Consider the following 5,890-nt stretch of genomic DNA (forward strand, 5'->3'; position numbering starts at 1 on the left):
CCTGGAAGTGCTGGGGCATACTTCTCCTTGTCCTCGAGCATGGCACATGCCTCTTGCGACATGTTCCGCCCACAAAGGATGTCCCAGGAAGAATGTCAACAGGGAATTTGTCCATATGAAGTGTTTGCCTCAAATGTTCGTTCCTGTCATATCCCTAAATATTGATCTTTCCTCCTGCGACACCCTATACAAGCAAGCAACTTTTACAGTAATTATTGACTTAATCGTTCGCGAAATAGAACTATGGAAGAGCGGGTTTCGTCTGGAAATTGTACTTTCCGCACGAATCGAAAGGTCAGCCTCCAGATTGTCGCACAGATGACAAAATGGTAGATATCGAAATAGACGACAGAGGGATAGAGAAACAATTAAAATCGCTCAAAAGAGGAAAGGCCGCTGGACCTGATGGGATACCAGTTCTATTTTACACAGAGTACGCGAAGGAACTTGCCCCCCTTCTTGCAGCGGTATACCGTAAGTCTCTAGAAGAGCGCAGCGTTCCAAAGGATTGGAAAAGGGCACAGGTCATCCCCGTTTTCAAGAAGGGACGTCGAACAGATGTGCAGAACTATAGACCTATATCTCTAACGTCGATCAGTTGTAGAATTTTGGAACACGTATTATGTTCGAGTATAATGACTTTCCTGGAGACTAGAAATCTACTCTCTAGGAATCAGCATGGGCTTCGAAAAAGACGGTCGTGTGAAACCCAGCTCGCGCTATTCGTCCACGAGACTCAGAGGGCCATAGGCACGGGTTCACAGGTAGATGCCGTGTTTCTTGACTTCCGCAAGGTGTTCGATGCAGTTCCCCACAGTCGTTTAATGAACAAAGTAAGAGCATATGGACTGTCAGACCAATTGTGTGATTGGATTGAGGAGTTCCTAGATAACAGAACGCAGCATGTCATTCTCAATGGAGAGAAGTCTTCAGAAGTAAGGGTGATTTCAGGTGTGCCACAGGGGAGTGTCATGGGACCGTTGCTGTTCACAATATACATAAATGACCTGGTGGATTACATTGGAAGTTCACTGAGGCTTTTTGCAGATGATGCTGTGGTGTACCGAGAGGTTGTAACAATGGAAAATTGTACTGAAATGCAGGAGGATCTGCAGCGAATTGACGCATGGTGCAGGGAATGGCAATTGAATCTCAATGTAGACAAGTGTAATGTGCTGCGAATACATAGAAAGATAGATCCCTTATCATTTAGCTACAAAATAGCAGGTCAGCAACTGCAAGCAGTTAATTCCATAAATTATCTGGGAGTACGCATTAGGAGTGATTTAAAATGGAATGATCATATAAAGTTGATCGTCGGTAAACCAGATGCCAGACTGAGATTCATTGGAAGAATCCTAAGAAAATGCAATCCGAAAACAACGGAAGTAGGTTACAGTACGCTTGTTCGCCCACTGCTTGAATACTGCTCAGCGGTGTGGGATCCGTACCAGATAGGGTTGATAGAAGAGATAGAGAAGATCCAACGGAGAGCAGCGCGCTTCGTTACAGGATCATTTAGTAATCGCGAAAGTGTTACGGAGATGATAGATAAAGTCTAGTGGAAGACTCTGCAGGAGAGACGCTCAGTAGCTCGGTACGGGCTTTTGTTAAAGTTTCGAGAACATACCTTCACCGAAGAGTCCAGCAGTATATTACTCCCTCCTACGTATATCTCCCGAAGAGACCATGAGAATAAAATCAGAGAGATTAGAGCCCACACAGAAGCATACAGACAATACTTCTTTCCACGAACAATAAGAGACTGGAATAGAAGGGAGAACCGATAGAGGTACTCAGGGTACCCTCCGCCACACACCGTCAGGTGGCTTGCGGAATATGGATGTAGATGTAGATGTAGATGCCACGGAACTAGGTAGTGCCTCAGTGACGTGATGCATCTTCGGCAGTGACAAACCCTTTCCAAGGAGTGCTGTCCCACTATTGGCGACTTATAGTTATCTCAGAGACTCAGCATATTCGCTCACACTTTCAAAATTCCTCCAGATAACTCGTATCTCCCGATACTAAAATGCCACATCGAAGTGAAGCAAGCTATGTGACATTAAACTTCCCTGCGAATCAACTGCTTGTATTGCTCTCGGGCACAGTCGTCGACACAACACGATATTTGGACAGTGTGCCCCGCCGTCATCTTCCGGCGCTGCCTGCAAGCTGAGCGGCTTCGCTGGTCCCAGAAAAACAGATTGAGGAACAAAATAAGGCACCCGTAGTTGAAGTGTCAAATTCAACTGAATCACTGTTTCCTGCAGAACATTTAAATGAAAAGCATTAGGACGATTTTCAAATGGTAACTCGTTCTTAGGTGTCTTATCCAAATCAAGAAAGTATGAACAATTCGGTTCTTGCCTTGCTATTTTGTGACAACATACAAAATAATGGTAGTCTTATGGATAAGCAAAGAATCGTTCGAATGGCTCTGAGCACTATGGGACTTAACATCTGAGGTCATCAGTCCCCTAGAACTTAGAACTACTTACACCTAACTAACCTAAGGACATCACACACATCCATGCCCGAAGCAGGATCCTAACCTGCGACCGTAGCGGTCACGCGGTTCCGGACTGAAGCGCCTAGAACCGCTCGGCCACAACGGCCGGCATGGATAAGCAGTTCATTGCTGAAAACAGTTGAGACAAAACGGTGTATCTACCTCATTGCAAGTGGTTATTCTTTATAGCAGACCATCGAAAGGATCAGTGCGAGTCCATTGCCAACTTGAATACTTACCGGCGTACTGTACAAATGCCTTGTGGTACTTCGGTGATTCTTTTGTCGTGTAATTCACCTATGTTGGCAACAATGTTCTGTATAAACGCCTGGAATACTGTTAATTGCCTGGTATTCGTATGAATGTGTGGTGTGTATTCTTCCGGACATGTCCGAAAGAACTGATACCACGCAGAATCCAATGTAGTTCACAGCAGTGATCCCTCCCCCCTTTCTTTCCTTTCTTGCCCTCTCCACCTTCAACTTACATATAATGCCTGGTATATCCGTACATAGTTTTACGCGCCATAAAGGGAGAAGCATAACTGAAAAGAGAATTACCCTAATTACTTTAGGAATTTGCACTTATTTCACCTGGCAGGCTTACGGTCTTAGGGTCCTCTCTTACTGTATATAATAATAATAATAATGACAATATAACCAGTAATTAGAATGTGGAATTTACGTAATATCAGTCTCATTAAAATTAATCAATTTCCTCATTATGTCCTCGCCGAATGTGAGTAGTAATATATAAAAGGAATAGTGATAGCTACAGAAACGAGTAGCAGCAGTACAGAAGCAATCAGTGTGGAGAGGAAGTTGACTGGCCAGAGAAAGAGCGAGGAATAATAGAGTCAGGTTAGCAGATGAGACAGAAGGAAGAAAACGGAAATAAAAAACGGATGGTAAAATCATAGATATGTTTCTGAAGTTTTTCCAGCACATAAAATTCCAAGATCTTTCGGGCGTGCGTAAGGGACAGTATTCTTTCATCTTCCACTACTTTGCTGATAAACGTACAGCCATCTTAAAGGTGAGTAGCAGGAGTTGAACAACCCGTTAGAAAAATGTCTAGCGACGCTGCTGAAAAAATAAAGTATGAAGCATGCCGAGCACTAGCAAGATCTCGTCCACAAACAAATAACGTTACCTAGTCTGAGACATCTGCACTTCGAAATCTCCGGAACGATTCCCAGACGGTGGTTCTTCCGGCAGACAAATGTAGTGCCACTATTTTGCTGGCGAGAGACGTCTCCTTAGAGAAGATGTGCAAGTTACCTGGAGACACAACATATATCAGACGAGGATATGTTACTTTTTCGTGGACGGAATGTTGCTAGTGCTCGGAATGCTTCACGCTTATTTCTTCAACGGCATCATTAGGTAGGTTTCTGACGGCTTCTCCAATTACTCTGATATGAGATGATAATGTCAAGGGATTCGGGGGAGGTGCAAAATTCAAACCCTTTGCTCAATCATCCATCATCCCTTTACAAGCTCCTTATTTGTAAAATTAAAAGCAGAGCATACTCGTATAAAAGACGTTTCTAGCTGCGACAGGATAGTGTCTTAAAAAACACATAGGTCAGACAGTACCTATTGTACAAGAAAAAACTTCCGTCGAACAACTGCGACACGCCCGTCTTCTATAGCCCGACAAACATGCACGGGATGAACAGTGTATTACTCCCGGAAACTGCGTGGATAATGGGAAAGCCAAGGTAGTGGTCACGGCCTCATACTATTGGGATTCAGTGGTCAAGAAAATTGTCGACATACAATTATCACGCAACCTGCTCAGCTAGACAAATCAAGTTCTGACAAGACCTTTTCCTTTCATAAGATATTCCTGAGCCTCATCTTGATTTAGGTACATGAGTTTCTTTGTTCAAAGTGCTTTACTTATTGGTAAACAGATTTATACGGACCATCAACGCGAAATATAGTCGTTCGAGGTAAGTGCTGTAGCCAGAGAGCCAGATAAATTCAGGAGCGGCCACACAGAGACGAGGAGCCAGTGCCGAACTCAGTGTACACGCTCACAATATATGTACCTGTTGCCGTCTCGTCAACGTCCTAGACCGCGAGCTAGAACTACGTAGGCCGGCCCTGGGTGGCCGAGTGGTTCTAGGCGCTCAGTCCGGAACCGCGCGACTGCTACGGTCGCAGGTTCGAATCCTGCCTCGGGCATGGATGTGTGTGATGTCCTTAGGTTAGCTAGGTTTAACTAGTTCTAAGTTCTATTGGACTGATGACCACAGATGTTAAATCCCATAGTGCTCAGAGCCATTTTTTCGAACTACGTTTGCTGTTTGACTCTGGCTGAATTTTCAGTAACAATACGACAGATCTGGATTTCCTTCACGAACTTTGCACTATTTCACAGTGTTTATCCAGTCAGAAGTTTGGTTTATGTGCCAAATCTGTACCGAACTTGTAACTAGCGTTTTTGTTAAAATAAAAAGAACGAAAGCTCCGTTCCAGTACTAAGTGCATGTGCCAATAGGGGCGAATAACGGTGAGTGTAAGGTGGACTGTCATATACGATAAGGGCCCACTAAAAACTAAAAAATGAAAGAAACAAAAAAAACACAAAAATATGACGAAGTAGGTGGCACACTGCTCAGGAAAGACATGGGTCCAATTTAGAAACTCGCTGCGGAACGCTACTTTATTTTTTCGCGAACTAAGTCGTGGCAGCAAATACTCAGACAAGCAGAAAGAATTTATTCCTGTTGTTGTTGTTGTTGTGGTCTTCAGTCCTGAGACTGATTTGATGCAGCTCTCCATGCTACTCTACCCTGTGCAAGCTTCTTCATCTCCCAGTACCTACTGCAACCTACATCCTTCTGAATCTGCTTAGTGTATTCATCTCTTGGTCTCCCTCTACGGTTTTTACCCTCCACGCTGCCCTCCAATGCTAAATTTGTGATCCCTTGATGCCTCAAAACATGTCCTACCAACCGATCCCTTCTTCTAGTCAAGTTGTGCCACAAACTTCTCTTCTCCCCAATCCTATTCAATACCTCCTCATTAGTTACGTAATCTACCCACCTTATCTTCAGCATTCTTCTGTAGCACCACATTTCGAAAGCTTCTATTCTCTTCTTGTCCAAACTAGTTATCGTCCATGTTTCACTTCCATACATGGCTACACTCCATACAAATACTTTCAGAAACGACTTCCTGACACTTAAATCTATACTCGATGTTAACAAATTTCTCTTCTTCAGAAACGATTTCCTTGCCATTGCCAGTCTACATTTTATATCCTCTCTACTTCGACCATCATCAGTTATTTTACTCCCCAAATAGCAAAACTCCTTTACTACTTTAAGTGTCTCATTTCCTAATCTAATTCCCTCAGCATCACCCG

This window comes from Schistocerca americana, unplaced genomic scaffold, assembly GCF_021461395.2.
Source record: "Schistocerca americana isolate TAMUIC-IGC-003095 unplaced genomic scaffold, iqSchAmer2.1 HiC_scaffold_106, whole genome shotgun sequence".
Taxonomy (NCBI): Eukaryota; Metazoa; Arthropoda; class Insecta; order Orthoptera; family Acrididae; genus Schistocerca; species Schistocerca americana.